Genomic DNA, 21,179 nt, shown 5'->3' on the forward strand with positions numbered 1-21,179 from the left:
TCCCTTCAGGATGCAGGCTTCTGTCATTGCTGATTGTTTTAAGATCAGAGGTGCAAGGAAAAGTGGACAAATGAATTTAGAGATCACCCTCTGCATTTTCTTCACATTTCATTCATCCATTCGTTCATTCAATCAAATTGGTACATGATGATTGCATATAAAGTCATATCACATGAAGCTCACAGGGAGAAGGGCAGTCAGATGTGTCACTTTTGAGAATGCTATAATAAAAATACGGGGGGGGGGCAGCTCGAGTGTTATAGGAGACAGTTCTGTGTTTAAATCGTGCCTTCACTACTTGCTCGTGGAGTGACCTTCCCTCTCAGCTTCCTTGTCTGTAAAATGGAGATGTTAATAGTTCCTAACTTGTAGGTGAGTGTCTATTCAGTTTCATCCCATCCCATCCCCTTCTATGCTATTTAAACAAATGGTGTTAAGACCTCCTAAATCGATTCCACAATCCGATCGGTCGGTCATGCCTTGACGTTTGGACAACTCCTTTCCTGAACCTCACGTTTGGCCGTCCTGCGGCGAGATAGGGAATGGGTGGGGCTGGGATCTTGAGAGAGGAGATGGGGCCGCCCTCGGGAAGTGGGACCCACCCGGAAGGAGACCTCCAGGGTCTTTGTGAGATTTATTTCTATGCATCAGGACGGGGCGCCTTTAATGGTTTTTAATCACAATTTAATAAATAAAACAGAGAACAAAGGACTCATCAAATCATTCTTCGTTGTTCGCTGTTCAACACCCGCTGCTCAGCACCAGTCAATTAAGAGGCTTGGTCATAAAGCAGCAGTGGGTGGAGGGCAGCAGGCAGGAAGAGGCTTGGAAAGGACACGCGGCAAAGACGGGGCTTTGGGCGGCAGGTGGCAGCTGGACCTGGGTGGGTCCCGTGGCACTCGGACCGCCGCCGTGCCTGTGAGTGTGTCGCCCAAATCCCCCTTGTTCAGGAACCCTCTCCCTTCCCACCTGCCCCAGGAGGCCATGGATTTAAGGCTTCCAGCTGTGAACTCGACTTATTTCCTGCTCTGTCCTGAGAACCCTGAGGCTTTCTTCCAGAAGCAGGAATAAAACCCACCCCTCGTCTCCGGGTCTGGAGGACTCTCCCCGGAGGCTGCCTTTGCTGACACATTCAGCTGCCCATCAGCCCAGCCAGTGCCCCATCGAATCCCTTTCTCGCTGGTGGGTGTCTGAGACATGGCCAGCGTCCCTCTTTCTGTGCAACCATCAACAAATAGATTCTCCTTTTCCATCGTGGCGGCATCCGGTACTGACTTCGTAGACCCCTCGAAGCACCCACAGACCACGTCTCTCAGTTAATGACAAGGTCCCACTCACCCGGGAAGCCTTTACCGGCGACCTGCCGCGCCCCAGACACAGCTGCAGCTACCTGCGGGGTGGCGGTGAATAAAGCACCTTTCACACCGTGAAGGAGCCTTTAACTTCCAGCCCATCGCTACTTAAAAATAGTTTTCGACCACGTCCATGCGGCACACCGCACGCTTGCTGTGTTGTTTTTCTCTCCTGAGAGCTGGGGTGGGTCCCACCTAATACAGCTTCTTGAGCAAAAGGGGCCTCCGGCAGCTGCCCTCCCCCCGGCCCCCTCCGTCCTGGCCTTTAAGGAAGGCTGGATGGGAAGCGGGAGGGAGGGAAGCATGCGGATGCCGGGGCTCTGCTCGCGGGCAGGCTCTCTGCACACGGAAGCCTGGAACCCCATCCCCTTCGTGTCTCCAGCATCTCCGTGGCAAGCCTGCTCGGACAGCCACCTCGTTTGCAGGTTGACAGAATCACAGGCCTCCTTCGGGTCCTGTGTGGAGTTGCCGAGGCACGGCAAGGATGCCACGGCGGCGTGAGCCCTGCCTCCTGGGGGCGCTGTTGGCCTCTGGCTTTATACTTACCCTGAGTCTGTGGGGAGGGGGTGGCAGCCGGTCTGAAGAGCTCACCTCCCAGGAAAGCGAAGTCCATTTACACCTTCCCGCCTTCAACAAACACACCCCTTTCATGGGGGACCGCGTGTGAGTTACAGAGCACCCATTTGGGAGGAAGTCATCCCTGTGACCCGCTTCCCCGTGGAACACGGGGTTCTTCAAGCATCTCCTAACGACCTGTGAGGAGTCCCAGCAGTGGGGGTAGGCCCGCCCATGCGCTCCTGACACGTGAGTTCACATCCTCCCGGAAGGAAAAACTCAGCCTTTTTCTATCTTCCTCTGGAGTTTCCAGCGGTGGCCGTGGCGTCTGAGTCACGCGTCTGCTCTCCAGGAGGAATGTGCTCTGTCCATCCCCTAAGCGTGTCCCAGGAGCCTCCTGCCAGACCTGGATGGTTTCAGGTGGTGACAGGTGCTGTGAAGACAGGGACGTGAGAGAGAGAGTGGCTGGCATGGGCTGGGTGAGGCCCTTAGACGGGGAGACCTGAATGGTGAGTGGGGCCCCGAGGGGGAGAGTGTTCCACAGTGTTCTAGAATGTTCCATGTGCCCCCTGATATCAGGGCGAGCTTGGTGTGTAGGAAGAATGAGAAAGCCAGTGAGGCTGGGAGGTGGGGAGAGGGGTGTGGGAGGGGATGAGTAGATCGCGTGGTACCCACCGTGGGTTCTACTGTGCAGGCAGAGCCTCAGCGAGTGCCGTGACGTGACTGATGCATTGAGGGGCTGCATGCTTGTGCAGAGAACCCGCCGGGCAAGATGGTCAGGGGTCTGGTGTAAGTTCCAGGCAGGAATAATGGCCCCGACGAGGCTGGGAGCTGGGAACCACGTCTGAGATGGCAGCAAAGCCTGATGGGAATATGCATGATTTCACAAGATGTCTAATTACCCCTATGGCGTGTCCCTTCTTCCCTCGGTATGAATTGGGTTGAACAGTTGATCTAACCTGTGGGCTGGGGTCGTGTGGCCCTTTGGGCTTGTTCTGTTGGGTCTCATGGTGGCGATTTTCTAAAATCATGCTTTTCTTCGAGTGCTACCTTGATTCATTCCTGGGTACGTGCTGGGGGCTAATTGTTGGTCTTTATCGTGCTGTGGGGACTCACTCTCGCTCTCTCTGTCTTTGAAGCACACGCCCAAAGCATGCTAGACGTTCAGTAAATGTTCCCATCAATGAATTAAACTAGGCAGTTAATACACTTCTCAGTGAAGGTCCGTGTGTGTTTCCACATGGGAATATGGGCAGAAAGTGGACGTCTTATGCTCTCGATGACAGGAGATTCTTAATTTTTAACCTTTTTCCTTCTTACCTTTCCATTTTGCCTAAATTATCTCGCTTTGAGAAAGCATTGCTTTTATTTCCTATTTACCTCTTTTGTCCAAGGTCCAGTCCCCTGGGAGCTTTTAGTAAAAGAAACAAACATCTGGTAGAATAAACACCGGAAAACCGCATGGAACAGACACACAATAACCACCTTTTCACACATTCTTTCTTCCTTTCATTTTCCCGTAGTTCACGAAAGAAAATCGCAAACTGAAATGCGCAGAGACTACGGCACGTACGTGTGTGCGCGTGCATGAGTTTTAGCGTGAAAATGATATTTTCACTTTTAAAAAGGTTAGAACGTTAAGGAATTAGCAAAAAGGAAAATGCACGCTCTCTGTCCAGGGCGATTTCTCCTGGAAGCTGGTCTCGCATCACCGCATCGCCGGGGTTGCAGGCATCTTCTGCGTTCCAGGCTGGTGTGTGCGGATGGTTACGTGTCAATGGCATCGTGAAAGCTGCGGCCCGTCCCCCCGCCCGTCTCCGCCGTCGCTGAGCCCCCTTCCTCCTGGGCAGCGCCTCTTCCCGCCACCATTTCCAGTTCACACCCTTCTCTTCCGAGCCACCAAAGCCATCTGGTTCCCCAGCCCCTGGCTGCCGAGGCGCCTCCGTGGGGTCCGGCTAGCTGGCAGGTGCCACTCTGGCTTGTCGAGTGCTGTTGGAAGATGCAGCCGGGCTCCCGATAGCTCCCGACGCCCCCGCCGGTGTGCAGGCCTGTGGGCTCCAGGCCAGGGCCGCTGTGCTAGCCATTTGCTTCATCGTCAACTCCTCACCTTGGCCTCAGACTCGGCCCCCTCCTGGCACAGCGAGCGCGTTTAACCTCAGCAGTGATTTAAGTGCAGAGATCAGCTCATCGGTCCAGCAGAGCAATGCGACTCCGACTCTCAGGGCCCCGGTGTGGATCTCCTTCCCGCGTGGGATGGAGGTGGCGATGGCCTCGTGGATCCTGTCTGTGCAACAGTTTCAGTGTCCTGGGCTCCGAACAAGCCCGCAAGAGGTGTAGAGTGTGTACTGTTCACTGCGCTGAAGAGGACGACGAGAAGCAGAGGTGGTTCTTCACGGTCTCGAAGCGAGCGACACATGGAATTGGTGATGAACATAAAATAAGAAGCACACCTGGGCCTTGCAAGGAGGCATCACTCGAGAGGATGCTGGCCAGGGGAGCGGCAAGGGGCCACTGCAGTCGGGGGGCTCTGAGCATCGGTCTGCAGGTGGCTCCGAGGGCAGGCTAAAAGGGTTTTCCTTTATTGGGAGGAGAAGATGCTGGATGTGGGCAGTGGGATGAGGCAGCAAGATCTGGGTGCAGGTGAGCGAGTGTTTTATCCCTGGCCAGGCTGTCAGCCGGCAGGACCTGGGGGAAGACAGCCCCCAACCAGCATTTTGTTCTGCTTGATCTGTGGGCACAGATTTTCCGTGATCTGTCGCTGACACCGATCCAAGGGATACAATTCTCAGAGCGAAGTTTCGGGGGAGAGCTGTGACGGTTCATGGGAGGCGTCCGGAACTCAGTGAGGGGGGAAGGAGAAGGGAGGAGGCCTGGGGAGGTTGCAGGGCTGAGGAGAGGCCAGGCTGTGCGGAGGAAGTTCCCTCCCGCTTCCATGCAAGGCCAAGGGTGCCTGGACAGCGCGGCACTGGGGGCATGCGGGAGCCTCTGAACACAGGCACGGAGGTGAGGACCAGTGTGCCTCCGCCAGGGAGCTCAGCTCAGCCGGGAGGCACTCTGCTGGCGGTGATGAGGGCAGAGGTAGGGGACTGGGGTTGGTCGTCCCCGTACAGAAGCCAGAAGCACCCACAGTCCCTGCCCGGCCAGATCCACCTAGTGAGAAGCGTGGGGCAAGATGTTTGTCCTTCTTTCTACCACTATTTGGGCACCACCTGGGTGGTATTTCAGGGAGACTTGGGTTCCAGCCCTGGCTCTGCCGCTTAGAGTTTGTGTCTTTGGACCAATGATCTATTCTTCTGGAACTTTGCTTCTTATCTGTCAGATCTCTAAAATGGGTATAATAATCTCGATCTATGAAAATGGGTGAATGAGAACATTAGGTAAAAATCCTACCACACGCCCATCAACACGTGAAGGGATAAACAAAATGTGGTCCATCCACACAGTGGAACATTACTCAGCCATAAAAAGGAATGAAGCACTGCCATGTGCCATGACATGGATGAAACTTGGAAATGTTATCTGAGTGAAAGAAGCCAGACACAAAAGGCCACGTATCACGATTGCATTTAAATGAAACGTCTGTTTCTCCAAAGAAGACATACAGATGGCCAGTAGGCACGTGAAAAGATGCTCAGCATCACTGATTATCAGAGAAATGCGAATCAAAGCTACAATGAGGTGTCACCTCACACCGGTCAGAATGGCCATCGTTAAAAAGTCTACAAGTAACAAATGCTGGAGAGGGTGTGGAGAAAAGGGAACCCTCCTACACGCTTGGTGGGAATGTAAGTTGGTGCAGCCACTGTGGAAAACAGTATGGAGGTTCCTTAAAAAAGTAAAAATAGAGTTGCCATATAATCTAGCAGTCCCACTCCTAGGCTAGGCATATACCTGGACAAAACTATAATTCAGAACGATACATGCACCTCTGTGTTCATAGCAGTGCTATTCACAATAGCCAAGACATGGAAGCAACCTAAATGTCTGTGGACAGATGAATGGATAAAGAAGATGTGGCACATGTATACAATGGAATATTACTCAGCCATAAAAAATAACAAAATAAGGCCATTTGCAGCAACATGGATGCAACTAGAGATGATCTTACTAAGTGAAGTCAGACAGAGAAAGACAAATGTCATATGATGTCACTTATATGTGGAATCTAAAATATGGCACAAATGAACCTATCTACGAAACAGAAACAGACTCACAGACGTAGAGATCAGACTTGTGGTGGCTGAGGGAGAGGGGGTGAGAGAGGGATTGGGAGTTTGGGCTTAGCAGATGCAAACTATTGTACGTAGGGTGGATAAACAACAAGGTCCTACTGTATATAGCACAGCAAACTATATCCAGTCTCCTGGGATAAACCATAATGGAAAAGAATATAAAACAAGAATGTCTATATGTGTATAACTGAGTCACTTTGCTGTACAGCAGAAATCAGCACAACATTGTAAGTCAACGATACTTCAATTAAAAAAATAACTGAAATGTCTAGAATTGGCAAATCCATAGGGACAGAATTCAGATGAGTGGATGTCAGGGGCTGGGGGAGAGGGAACAGGGCGTGGCTGCTCGTGGGGGTGGGGCTTCTGTTGGGGGTGACGGAAAACTTTTGGAAGTAGATGGTGGTGATCTTTGTGTGCAACGTTATGAATGGGCTTAATGTCACCATGTTGCACACTTTCAAATGGTTAAAATGGTAAATGTCATGGTGTGTGTATTTTGTCTTAATTTAGAAACAACCTACTGGAGTAAGTACCACCAAGTAAATGTTAGGGATGGGTACGATGACCTTGGGGACAGGCCGCCCTCACTCCTGGTTAATCCGGCCTTGCCGATGGGATCCTGTGCCCAGGTGGGCGCGGGTGTAACCAGCCACCCGACCTGGCTCTGTCCCCTGTGTGGCAGCCACGCTTTGTGTGGTCACGTCCTCATCCCAGAGAAAGCTCTGTTCAGTTTTTATACAGCCACTTTCCTCCTGGCTGGAAGCTGGACTTGTGTCGACCCGCATGCTTTATGTACAAGCCTACCTGTGTTTTCCGTCCAAACCTCAGTGGTCCACTGAGCGCTGAGTTTTCCCAGCCAGTGAAATGATGAGCCACTGGAATTCATTCATAGCATAGTGATGACACATTTCCACACTGTCTCGGCCACTTGGTTCCAGCTTGAAGTTTGATTTGGGGTGTGGATCACTTGTCCAGGGCTTCACCAAATGGGCTTTTGGCCTCTTTGTGCCTGGGGTAGAGAGAGGGATGCCTGCTCCAGGTTGACATGCTAGCACCTGGGGAGGCAGGCAGTGCCCAGCTCCTGGGCTGAGATGGGCTTTTCCGGGCTGGGCGCCCACCTCCCCCGCTGACAGTAGAACCCAAACAGAGAGCGGTTTTGTGGCTATTCTAACAGTTTAGCCCCAGGCACATTTCTCTATAAGGCTCAGCAGGGGGCGCTGTGATTCTTAGATTCCCAAGTGGGAGCTGTTCCTTTGAGGAATCTCGTGTTCCTCTCTACCCATTCCTTGGGGACTTCCTTGTGTGTGTGAGGGCAGAACAAATTCCTAAGTGAGAAGAAGGAAGTGAGTCGAAACTGCCACTTAAGGAACGAAGGTGTGGGAAGAAAAAAGGTGAGGACCGCAACGGTTCGATCTAAATGCCCTGCTAAGGTCTGCAAACACACTGTGTTTTCAGTTTTGAAGACACGGCCAACGTTAAAAAAAGGCACCAACATTTCTCGTTGATATTCCAGATTCCTGACACTTTTCTTGAAAAAAGTCAGAGGCTCTGGCAACGCTCTCTCAGTTTCTGCGTGGCCACAGTCAGCTTGCACGGGGGAGCAGCAACTCTTTAAATTAAAATTTCCCCACCAGCCTGCCGCTTTCACCCCCACTACCTGCCTGCCTTCCGCCTTCGGCCCCTGGCATAGGATGTACTGTTAAATCCCTCAGGTTGTGGTTCTTGCTCTGTTGGTAACTTGGCCAAGCCTTTGAACTCCCTCATTCTTCCATCTCCCACCTTCCAAAGGAGCCACTGCAAGGCTGTTACAGGAGGGGAGGTGGCCTGGGTAAATTTGAAAGTGCTTGGGAACCTTAAAGATGCGTCAAGAAATGTAAGGTTTGGTTCAACCAAATGAGGTGCCTACGAGCTCAACTCACCCCGCCAATTTGGAGATGGTGTTTAGCCACCCTCAAACTTGCTGATGGAAAATGATTTCTTATTTCTGTAAATAATCCTGCCAAGCAAGTGAATTAATTGATTTAATGAGTCGTATGGCGGGAATCAGACCTGGCCAGGAGCGTGGGTTTCTTTCTGTCTCCATCTGTGGAGCTTTCCCTAGAATTAGAGCAGTGCAGTTTTAGTGAGGGATTTGAGGTTTTAACTGGAATTATCTTAGAACTCTCGAGAGCGTCGACTGAGAGACTTGGAGACACATTTTGAGCCGAACAACCTTGGCGAATCTGTGGAATTCTAAGCTTCCACTGGAGGTGGGAGAGAGAAAAATGCAACCCTTTTCCATCCTGAAATCATATCACCTTCCATCTCCAATTATGTCAAAGGACAAATAAGCAAAGATGCTGGCCCATTGACCATCATATCATTTGATTCCTTTGATGATAAATGATTTTCTTCTAAGTGGCATTTTCTCCTGAGATTCTGTGATCTTCCAGCACCTCATAGGGTATAATTTTTGTGTGCACTTACAGAAGGCCATTCATTCATTCACTCATTCATTCATTAAATCAGCAGTTCTCAACCAGGAGATTTTGTCCCTGGGGGACATTTGGTGACGTCTGGAGAGGTTTTTGGTTGTCATAGTCTTGGGGGCAGGAGAAGGTGTGCTGCTGGCAGCCAGCTGACAGAGACCAGGGATGCTGTTAAACATCCCACAGTGCACAGGACAGCCCTGTGCAATGGATAATTCTCCAGCCCCACACTTCCATAGGGCTGAGGTTGAATATTAAGCTGATATTCACTGGGTGTATTCTTTTTCACAAGCACCGTTCTAGGCACTGGGGACAAGGTGGTGAATAAGACAGAGAATATTCCTGTTCTCATGGAGCTTATACTCTAGCTGTGGGGTAGAGGAGGTCAGAGAGGCAATAAAGTAACAAGATAACTTTAGTTCCTGCAGCACAGGAAATGAATCAGTGTCACGTGGTAGAGATAACTGTCTGGAGGGGACAATGTTGGTTAGGGTAGTTATGGAAGTCCACTTGGGTGAGGAAATAGATCAGTTGGGAATTGTATCATCTAAAATAAGAAAATGTGACATACCGTGGCTGAAACAAATGAGGGTTTAATTGCTCACTGAATAAGGAGTCTGGAAGCGGGTAGCTGCTGGCACTGATTCAGGGTCAGGGTCTCTGTAAGTCTCTTGTGGTTTTTCCCTCAAGGTCACAAAACGGCTGTTGTAGTTCCAGGCATCACATCTGTGCACACAGTGGGGAAAATGGCACCAGCCCCATCTAGCTCGCCTATCAGAAGAGTAGAAACTATTATGAAAGCTCCCTCAAGAGACTTCTTATGAGCTGGTGGGCAGATCTAGGTCACATGACAACGAGGGCTGCCAGGAAGGTTGGATAAGTTAGTATTTATCCTTTCTAGCCTCCCTAGTGGGAGAAAGATGTTGGGGATAGGTGTCAGGTCAGCCAGCTTTAGGGTGCTGGCACGTGTGACATTTGAGCTGAGATCTTAGGGTGTCCCAGAGGGAGGGGAAAAACACGTGTAGGGGCCTGGAGGCTGGGGCCAGACGAGCAAGAGAAATATTGATGCTGTTATGAGATTCTCCATCACCCTATTCACGAATTTCCTGAAGGAACGTGCCCACGCGATGGTCGCTGCCAGGAAGATCTGCTTTTCTGAGCATCCCAGGGGCTGTATGAGTTTCCTGCAGCTGCTGTAACAAATGACTACAAACTGGGTCATTTGTGACCAGTCACAACTGGGTCACAAACTGGCTTGAAGCAACAGTTCCTGCTGTCAGAAGTATCAAGTGGCCAGAAACCCAGGTGCTTGTGGGACGGCACTGTCTCCAGAGGCTCTCAGGGAGACTCCATCCTTTGCCTGTTCCAGCTTCTGGTGGCCGTCTACGCTCCTCAACCTGTGTGGCCCTGTGACTTCAGTGTCCCCGGCCGTGGTCATACCACTTCCTGCTCTTCCATCTGTGTGTCTGTCTTCTTCTTTGTGCAGTGACCGGCTTTAGGGTCCACCTGGATAATTCAGGATGAGCTCATCTCAAGATCTTTAACTGCACTTCAGCAGTTTTTCAAATAATGTAACATTCACAATTTCCGTGGTTTAGGATGTGGATACATCTTTAAAAAATTTTTTTTGTTGAAGTATGGTTGATTTACAATGTTGTGTTAATTTCTGCTGTACAGCGGAGTCTCAGTTATACATATATATATATATATATTCTTTTTTGTTTGTTTGTTTGTTTTGTTTTTTGCGGTACGCGGGCCTCTCACCGCTGTGGCCTCTCCCGTTGCGGAGCACAGGCTCCGGACGCGCAGGCTCAGCGGCCATGGCTCACGGGCCCAGCCGCTCCGCGGCATGTGGGATCTTCCCGGACCGGGGCACGAACCCGCGTCCCCTGCATCGGCAGGCGGACTCTCAACCGCCGCGCCACCAGGGAAGCCCCTGGCCAAGGCTGAATGTCCTGTCTGGTTAAGCTAGGCTCGGGCTGTTCCCCACGTGGAAAGTTCTTCCCTCTTCTCTTCAGTGGGTCCCACCCCGCACGTCCTCTGCCGCAGCCGCAGTGTGGGGAGGACACGAAACCGTCAGCCGTCTCTCTTGTGCGTGCTGTGGAGCCATGTGGGTTCAAATCCCAGATCGCTGTCTCTGAGACACAGCCTCCTTGTCTGTAAAGTGAGGATGCTAAAGAAGGTCGACCTTACAGGCTGTTCGTGGGGTTTAATGCTATATTGTTGGTAAAGCACCTGGTACCTTGGAAGCATTCAAATGTCACCGTCTGCTCAGCATTTGGGTGTATAGTTGCAGTGCGATGCTGACACTGGTTGCAAAGAGCTCAGTCAAATTTCTACACGATCCCCAGCCCCTCCCGTCCTGGAGGGTCAGGCTGACATCACCTCACTCAAAGCCCCAGCCCTCTGGTCACAAGGTTTTTCCTGCGTGACCCCCGCCCCCTGGCCCTGAAACAGCCTGTGGTCCCACCAGGACGCACCTCATTAGCGTCAGCTCAGGTATGGCCCTGGCAGCCCCGAATAACAAGGACACTCCCGTGCCTTGGGAAATCCCAAGGGTTCAGAGACTGCCTTCTAGGACCAGGGGCAAAGGCAGCCAAATTCTCACTGCACACCAGCAGCTGTGTGTGTTCCGGCAGGCTGACCTCCAGGGCCTGCCTTGTCCTCACGTGCAGGGCTGGGGCTGGGGCAGCCAGGTATCTGCTCCGTCCCTCCTTAAACCCACAGCGCCTGCCCTGGCCCTTTCTCCCACCTCTGTTCTCCCTGGAGTGTGGTCATTACTCCTCCCCTTCTCTCTTCTGGGGTGGGTGTGGGCTTCCAGGTGTTGCTGGCCCGGGGGACCTCCCCATCTCTTTGGTTCCTGTACCTTGCCCACAACTCTGTAAACAATTCCCCTGTTCAACTGTCTTCAAATTACCCAGTTTAGGTGAGGATGCAGTAGGGTGTGTCAAGTCTGCTTTCTCCCCACAGGGACATTTACCTCCCCTCCCCTCCCTCCCTCCCTTCCTTCCTTCCTTCTTCTTTTCTCCTGTTCAGGATTCAACCCAGGATCACACACTACATACAGCTGTGCTGTCTCCTTAATCTCCTTTCTGTAACAGTTTCTCAGCCTTTCCTGGTCTTTGCTGACTTTGACTATCCCTGAAGAATACAGGCCAGTTATTTCATAGAATGTTCCTCCCTTCGGGTTGGTCTGATGTTTTCTCACGACAAGGTGCTGGTTGTGCATTTCGGCAGGGGTACTGCCGCGGTGACGCTGCCTGTGTCGTGGTGTATCCTGGCAGCGCGAACACAGGATGTGAATTTGTCATATTGTCGAGGATGTTGACTTGGTCACTTGGTTGAGGTGCCACCCACTGAGCCCCTTTGCTGTAGAATTGCTCTGGTCCCTTTTGTAAATTGGCGAGTGATTTGTGGGGAGGTACACTGAGATCATGTAAATATTTGTTCTTCATGTTTCAGCGTCCGTTGGTGACTCATCCACATCAACGACTATTTGTGACAGTTACAAAGTGGTGATTCTTCTATCATTCCTTCAGTACTTGTTGGTTTTCCTCCGTAAGGGAACACGTGCCTCTTTCCCTCCATTTTATATTGATGTTTATTTCTATCAGTTTAGATTAATGGATTATTCTTTTATTCAAGGGTTACATCTACTATCATTATTTACTTTAGTGCTCACCTTAACGAGCACTGGGAACTCCTTCAAGCTGGTTTCTGTGTCATTTTGATGTGTGACCATCAGTTTTTAGCTCTTCTTTACTTTCTGGCTTGATAGGTTGCTCCAGCTCAGCTTCTGCTTGCCCTGCTCCAGTCCTGGAATTAGCCATTTCTTTCTTTTTTTTTTTTTACTGAAGTGTAGTTGTGTTACTGATCAGTTATACGTATACATACATCCACTCTTCTTAAGACTCTTTTCCCATATATGTCATTACGCGGTATTGTGCTCTACAGTAGGTCCTTGTTAGTTGTCTCTTTTACATATTGTAGTGTGCATATGTCAATCCCAATCTCCCAATTTATCCCTCCCCTTTCCCCCCAGTAATCATAAGATTGTTTTCTACATCTACAACTCTATTTCTTTTGTAAATAAGTTCATTTGTACCATTCTTTTTTTTTTTTTAGATTCCGCATATAAGCCATTTCTTGAAGGAGGCTTTGTTTCTTTTGGTGGAGAATGATATTTAGAAACCAAAATCTGGGTGCTAGGTGTGATCATTGCAACTGGGGTGTCATAATTCTAGGACCACGCAGCAGCCAGAGCTAGGGTGTGTGTGTGTGTGTTTCAGTGTGTGTATTTGTGTCTGTTTCTATTTCCAAGTCTATCTATGTATCTGTTTATCTCTACTGAAACCATGAGTTCATGATTATACTGGAACAAACCCAATCTGACTCGACAGGTTTCCTGCAGTCTCCCTCCACCCCTGCCTTCCACGTGTCTTACCCCCTTCTCTGACAGTGAGAAACCTGGATTCCATTTTATGCCAGATATCTATTCATATGCTCAACCCTAGAAGACAAAAGTACCACTAAGGAGAGTTTAATATTTATTGACAGCTCTTTCTGTCTTTGGCTCGAGGGCACATCCGAGTACTGCATTTATAAGTTACTTAGGGAACCCCCCTCTGCCCTTCATGGGGTCTTGTATTCATTTGAAATACAGTTCAGTTCCCTAGTTTCTGTTTGTATTCTGTTTTAAGAGCCCTTTCCCCATCCTGTTATATAATTTTGGAGATCATACGGCTTCTAAGAGGGCAGGCGAGGGATGTTCGAATACAAGATCTCCCTGACCCGGAAATGTGTTTTCTCATCCGTGGCAGTGACATTTCCAGGAGCCTCGGTGGGCTTTGCCGTTGAAAGTTGCTCATGAGGGTACACGGGCTCTTGGCATCTTACCCTTGAATGGTCAGAGGAAGCAGAGGGTCCAGTGAAGGCTTTCCTGGCCACCAAAGCAGTTGCCCCTCCTGCAGACTTCAGTGTTTGGTGAGAGAGAGTTTCTGCCACTGGTTTCAGAGTTCAAGGCAGATGAATCCTGCATGCAGACTCTTTCTGGTCCAGAGCCAGGAGAATCTCACTATGCTTCCCGCAGTGCAGACCAGACTTCCTCACATTCATGTCCTCTCTATCACCCCCCCCCCCACCTCACCCCGCTGTGTCTCCCACGATTCCCCACCGTGCAGTTTGCACTGGAATCTTCTCAGGGACCCTACACATTCCCTCAGCTCCCTTGCTCATATGGCATCTGTATAAAGACAGTCACTGAACTGGAGGTTTCCGTGAGATGCCGAAGAGGAGAACATAAGGAAAGGAGAGAAAGGTACGAGGCAAAATCTTTGGGCTAATTAAATCCCAGTGACTGAGCCCAGGCACTACTGCCAGCGCTCCTGTGTCCCGATGTCTCAGGGGTTTTATGCCAGCAACCGCTCCTTCCTCCCCAAGTCTCTCCTCCCCTAATCCAGACTCCCGCCCTTCCCACCTCTTCTCCTGCCTCTCAGCCCTGCCTGCGCATCACAGAAGTGGCCGTCAAGCCCTCGAAATGCGGCCAGTCTGAATTGAAACGCGTAATGACCAAACGTGCACCGGTTTTCGAAGGCTTGGAGAAGAAGAATGTGAAACAGCATTAGCAATGTTTATACTGGTTACAGATCTATTTGGATATTTGAGTGAAAGTGTACTGTTAAAATTAATTTGATCTGTTACTTTTTACTTTTTTAAAACTCCCCCCTACCCCCAGTGTAAGATTCCGTGTATGGCTCACGTTATCTTTTTTCCTGGACGGCCCTGGCTTAGGCCACGCCTGCCCGCTTCACGCACGCCTCTCTTGATCTTGCTTTGTCCAGATCTTCTGATCTTTTCCTCAAAGGCGGCATTAAAATGACTGGCCGGGAGCACGGGTGCTGGAATGCTGCGGAGGGGGAGATGGAGCAGAGTGAGGGCTGTAGGGTGAACGTGCCACAGAGCCAGGCTTGAAGCATCTTTTCAACTGCACGCTTGCAGCCTCCACCTGGTCTGTTACCCCACAGCATCACTTGTGTTCTTTTAGGGTCCAGGGCACAGCAGTGAGCGCTTGGCGGAATCCTTCCCAGAATCTCCCTCCGAAGGGAACTTGGTTAATTTCTCAAAAAGTGGTCCCAGCCTGGCTTGGATCTGGACGTGTAGCTGCGGCTACAGCTCTTGCCTATAAATATTCAAATGGCAGCTCTGCCTTCAGACAAAACACACCAGTGGCAAAGATCAAGCTTTCTGACCTTTCGTCAATTTACTTGGTGAAATATGATTCTCCTGGTCTCGTTTTTTTCCAAAATGTTGTCTCCTTTTTTTTTTTTTCATAGTGGAAAAGGCTGCATTTTCTCCCAATGCACAAAGGAAAAGATGTAAGAGTTTTGGGGTTTCTTTGTATTTATATCTAAATGTATCTAAATGCAAATAATAAATTTCCCATTCCTGCCTGCAGGAGTATGTCTCAGGTTAGGGTTAGCGCCTGGCTTCAGCACCTGGGGAGGCAGGTGAAGTCAGCTGAGAGAGTTGCAGCCGGATGAGAAACCTGGAGGTCCAAATTCAAGTCCTCTGGCTATGCAGGTCTCCCTGCCTCTGCCAACCTCACCAGGCTGCCTCGGGCCCCCAGGTGCTGCAACCTCCTTCCTGTGGCCAAGCCCCTCTCATGAGCTAATTGTTAGTGAGGGTGTCTTTTGTAGGTGCTGGGAAGGTCAAATACAGTAGTGGAGAGAGGAGGGAAGTCAAGCATCTTGGGATTTAGCATCAGATGAAAGAAACTCTCTGCTCCTAAATATACACGTGTTTGGAATATGGTTTGGCTCCTGTCCAGCCTTTATTCTCTGATTTTGAATATTCTCAGCATATGCATATTTAAAGCAAATAGAATATATACCAAAAGGGACATTTAAAAAGAAACACAATCAGGCGGCTGCTTCAAAGTAACCTCAGGGACAGGAAACCGCATACTTTGTGAAAGAATGAAAGCTCTGAGGTCGAACAGGAAGGACTCAGGAGTGTAATAAAACAAAGCTTTATTTGCTCTCACTGCCCCCGAGAAACCCTCGCTGTAAGGCTGGTTTCTCCTGTCCCCTCGGATGAAACCTCGTATCGATGCCTTTGACTCTTCTCAGGCAGTGAGTATCCTCTGTCTTTGTTCCCTCGTGGGATACTGGTTTAGTTATTAGAATACCCAGGCCCACATGCAACCTCATTTAAACTTAAGCTTTTCGTCTCTCCTGGGAAGGACCTGACTTGGGTTGGTGCCTGCAGTGTGTGGATCATTGGTCCAAAAGGGCTGGTTCTTTGGGAAGACTCAGCTCAGAGGCTATTTCTAGACTCTGCCCAGGTGAAGTTGGGGTCTCTGCTTCTGGAGCCACCACCGTGCTGTTAGGTCATAGGATGGCGCTGCTGGGGCTGGGAGGGTGCCGTGGGAAGTGGACCATCTGGGTTTGGACCTGCCCCTCTACTCCCGGACTATGGGCTGTGAATGAGTAACTCAACCTTGGTGTTGCTCACAATTTTCTCATCTATAAATTGAGAATGACAGTGTTACCTGCTTAACGGGGGGCAGTGAGGACTAAATGACTTCATACACTGGCAGGTGACCAGATACCACGCGCACAACTCTTGCCTGCTCACGGGAAAAACCCACGATGTCTATCAGCATCCTTATTGCCATCATCACACTGCCCGTCTTATCATGGGCCGTGCACCTCATTCTAACGATTTCTTCTTTTCAGCCTGTCTTCCTGAGAACCCCAAGGTCTCCCTGGTGGCCAGTGAGGGGTGCTCCCTGCTCTTACCCCCCCTTTCCCGTGGTAAGGGCTCCAGAGGCAGTGCTGGGAGATGTCTGGAAGCCCCGTTTCTCTGCAGCGTGCAATGGAAAAGTGTCAGTCTTTGTGGGATGCAAACGCCAAAATGCCCCTCCAAAAAGCATCCCTCTGGAAGTTGAGATTCTCATAAGACCCCAGAGCCTGGAATCTCAGTGCTGGACTAGGTTGTGGCCCTTCTCTCTGCTGGAGCCTTCTCACCAGCACTTAGCATCCTTCCTATGACATTTACACAGCAGGTTTATTTATTTATTTATTTATTTATTTTTAAGACAGGGTTGTGCAAATTTTTGTCCAAGGAAATGCTGCTTGAAATCTCTTTGATATTTGCCTCCCAGGTCAGGAGGCTCACATTTATTCCTGGCAATTTCCTTTCGGGGCACAGGCTTAAAATGCGAAATATAAATTTTAGATGCTGTCGCTTGTTTTGAAGGGAAATCTCTCTCCTCGTCGCTCCCCGCGCCCCCAGGAAACAACAATCTGTTAGGAAAACAACCCTATGCGTATACATATATCCCTTGTTTGGGATTTCCTTCCCGTTTAGGTCACCACAGAGCACTGAGTAGAGTTCCCTGTGCTGTACAGCAGGTTCTCATCAGTTATCTATTTTATACATAGTATCAATAGTGTATGTGTGTCAGTCCCAGTCTCCCAATTCATCCCAACCCCCTCTTTGCCCCCCCCCTCCCCCGGTATCCATACATCCGTTCTCTATGTCTGGGACTCTATTTCTACTTTGCAAATAAGTTCATCTGTATCATTTTTCTAGAGTCCACGTGTAAGCGATATTATACGATTTTTGTTTTTCTCTTTCTGATGTACTTTACTCTGTATGACCGTCTCTGGGTCCTTCCACGTCTATGCAAATTTGTAAAGCAACTATACTCCAGTAAAAATTAACAAAAAAAAGATAACAACCCTAACCCTTCCTGTTTACTGAAGTGGTGAAAGGGACTTCAGACAATTAAGTGAGATTTGGGCTTCCTTGGGCAAAAGATTGAGGTCACTATCTGTGTGTGCAAGCAGGATCTTCAGAATGTTTCCACATGGACCTCAGATGCCAGCTCAGGGCATACGGGCCCATTGCACTGCATGATGGGGCGCAGTGCGCAGCCCCCATAAACAGAGGGACCCTGCCCCTGGGTCACACCCTGTGGGAGGGCTTCCCTGGCAGAGTCCACAGATAAAGATGCTATGAGATGCTGAGGGCTGTGCTGAGCGGAAATAGCACGGGTGTCATGTTAAAAGCAGGTCTACCTGGAGCCCAGACTGGGAGCTAACGACACTTTGCTGCAGGTGCTTCAACATGACCTTGGAGGACTTTAAGAATGGAATTGGCAGCTGCCTGTTGGGAGAAGGGGTGCACGTCGGCCCCCAGAGAGCACAGTGCCCGTGTGGGGCGGAAACATACCCCATGGCACAGCTTGCAAGCTACCCACCCAGGACATGCCCCTCCGTTTTGGTGCCAAAGGAGCAGATGCAATTTTCTCCTTTTACCCCGTCCAGCCCCCGCTGGATCTTCCCAAGCAAGTTATCAAATCAGTTCACCCCACACTTGCTGGGTACATCTCCACCTTTGGCATCTTCAGCGTCAGCTGTATACTCGGTGTACACCTGTCCTCTCTCAGAGCCTTGGAACACCTGTTCCTGTTTACTCTCTGACCTGCGGACAAGGTTCCAATTTCGATTACCCTGAGAGTATGGGCGGGAGGCCTGTGGGGTAGGTTTCTGTACCTGCCATTGTGAGAGTCACTGAGTGCAGGGCTCCCAGGCCTCTGCGTCCGCTTCTGGGCAGGGCAGCCAGGCCTCAGGCCCCCACCCCTTGTCAGGTTATCTTGTCAGACTCCTGAGTAGGTGTAGAATGATCAACTCTCCAGGTTTGCCCAGGACGCAGGGGACTTTCAGTGCCAATTGGGAGGGTCTAGGACAAAGCAGGATGAGCTGGTCACAGGAAGGGGGCCCGTTGTTTGGGGGGGGGGGTCTCCTTTGCTGCCCACACTGTCTCCCCATGGAATAGGAGGTGGCTGTTCATCTAAGGTGTTTTAGCTGCTTCTCAGCTAAGGAGCCCATTTTGGGGCAGCCCCAGGTCTGGGTGGTCCACGGGATGGTTCTGGCCAATGAGAGGAGAGAGGAGGTGATGTGTGATGCTTCTGGGCAAAGCTGATGGAGAAGCACAACCCTTTGTAACCCACCTGTGGGCCGGATGTGAGGCCTGTGAGCCCCCAGGGAACCCACAAGATGGAAGGGGCCTGGGTCTCCAGGTTGCTGCCTGCAGGGAAGCTGCCCCCGGCTAGGACCACCTGCATTGATGGTTTCGTGAGTAGGAATAAATGCATATTCCTTTAAACCCCACACTTCAGTGCCTCCCTTGGTAAAGAGGCTAGTTTTATACTGACTAACACCCTAACCCTAACCCTCTTCAATTACTTCCTTGTCTATCGGTTCCCCCCTTACCGCCCCCCGCCCCACTCCCCAATTGATCTTACAACTGTTGTGTAGCGTGTGAAATTGGGAACCCTGTTACTGGTGCCTCCAGGCTATTGGTCCATCAGGAGCCATGGGATCCACACGGCTCTGTGATAACTGGAAAAGCAGCATTTGCATCCCACACTATTTAACTCTTCTTGCGTGACAGTTACTGTGCACGTGCCATTTCTTCCTTTCCTTCTTCCTTCCTTCCTTTCTTTCTCTTTCTTTTTTTTAAATTAAAATTTTATATTGGAGCATATAGTTGATTAACAGTGTTTTGTTCGTTTGTTTGCTGTGTTGTGTTCGCAGCAAAGTGATTCAGTTATACATATACATGTGTCGGTTCTGTTTTGAATTCTTTTCTCATTTAGGTTATTACAGAATATTGAGCAGATTTCCCTGTGCTCTACAGCTGGTCCTTGTTTGTTATCTATTTTAAACATAGTTACTCTGTTCGTGTCAATCCCAAACTCTCCCAATCTATCTTAAATTATAGAATTTTAGATTGCTTTTACTTAACTCATAGAGTAATATATATTCATTGCAGAATTTTTTGTAGTATAGAAAATAATTTAGAAAAAAACCAAATCATCCATAAACATACCTCAGCACCATCCTCACAGATAACACTTGATATTTATAGCTTGAATCTTATTTTGCTGGAGTATTTAGAACATGTATATGGGTTGAATGTATTTTGGGGGGATACTAGGTAGTTTTCATCTTTATGCTTCGTGATTTTCTGTCTTTAAGCAATGAATACACTATGTGTTTAATTCTGAAAGATAAGATGATTCAGTCACATCCATTATTATCTTTTAAGATAAACTTACACAAGCAGAATTTCTGGTTCCAAAGGTAGACATGTTTGTAAGGCATTACAAACAGCTTAGATTTGAGAGCGTATCTATTTGATAAATAGGTTGTGTCCACTTTCCCTCCCATTAGCAGTATACAAGGTGTGCTTTCTCCTCTTGTCTTGAAAACCTTGGGGAAATTGTTTCCATTTGTCATGATTTATTAGAGAAGAGTTAGAAAATAAAGATGGGTAAAAATTAAGGAAACAGTAATTAGTGACAAAGGCACTCAGTGATAATCAGTGCTGAAATTTTAGTGATGCTCTTTAATCTAGAAATATATGGTATGAAGTGTGTGTGTGCACGTGTGCACATGTGTGTCCCACGAGAATCCCATAGGCCAACGCCAGTCCCCTAGACCAGCATGTGGGGAGTGGCAAAGCCCAGATTTCACTGCTTGTGACCCCGGGGGCAGGAGAGCGGGCTCCAAGGCCTGGCTCTGTGACTCTGAGTTGTAAGACCATCAGTAAATCACTCAGCCTCGGAGCCTGCTTTTTCCGTCTTGTTCTTGAGTAGATGACTCTCATGGCTTTTTCCAACCGTAGCTTTGTATGATTTTATGTTTTAAATGAGGCAGCCCCTCTCATGACAACGCCCCTGTTTAAAGCTCCAAAGTTGAAACATCCCTGCTATTTCCTCGGTCCTCTGCTGTTCCATCACAGAGATGTGTGTATTTTGCGACCCTTGACTGGTGCCAGAAAAGCATCTTTTAGACTGATACCTCAGGGATGCAGTGGGAACAGAAAGTCATTAAGAGCGTGGAAAAACAAATTAATGACCTCAGCTGTGTGAATATGCTCCAGCATTCACGGATTTTAATGCTCGGGTGCAACGTGAAGTGTGGTTCACTGGTGGTGTTATTCTTCTTTTCTCCTTAAAAGCTTGGGAGTACAAACAAAGCTATTAAGTGATTTAGTAACTTGAAAGAGCTTCAATGAATCCACTTAGTTAGGCAAGGAGAAGCCACATGTAAAGGCTTGGTTTCAGATTTCTATTGGTTGGGAATCTTTCCATTAAAAGAAAACACATCTCCAAGAGACTTAAATATTAAAAGGGAGAGTATAGACTCAAATAACCTCCAAGTCCATAGATCAGGAAGACATCAGGCATGGTTTGATCCAGAGACTTAATGTCGTCAGCCAAGACTTTGCTTCTTTCCATCCTTCTCTGTGCTGTCTTTGGGCTAAAGCTGGCTCCTCCTGGCTCAGGAGATGGCTTCTTCTTCTTCTTTTTTTTAAAAAATTTTTTATTTATTTATATTTTTTGGCTGCATCAGGTCTTAGTTGCGGCATGTGGGCTTCTCTCTAGCTGCGGTGCGTGGGCTTAGTTGCCCTGAGGCACAGGGGATCTTAGTTCCCCGACCGGGGATCGAACCCGCATCCCCTGCATTGGAAGGCGGATTCTTAACCACTGGACC

Source organism: Delphinapterus leucas, chromosome 14, assembly GCF_059928025.1.
Source record: "Delphinapterus leucas isolate spDelLeu-1000000601 "Yukka" chromosome 14, BTC_Dleu_Yukka2, whole genome shotgun sequence".
Lineage (NCBI taxonomy): Eukaryota > Metazoa > Chordata > Mammalia > Artiodactyla > Monodontidae > Delphinapterus > Delphinapterus leucas.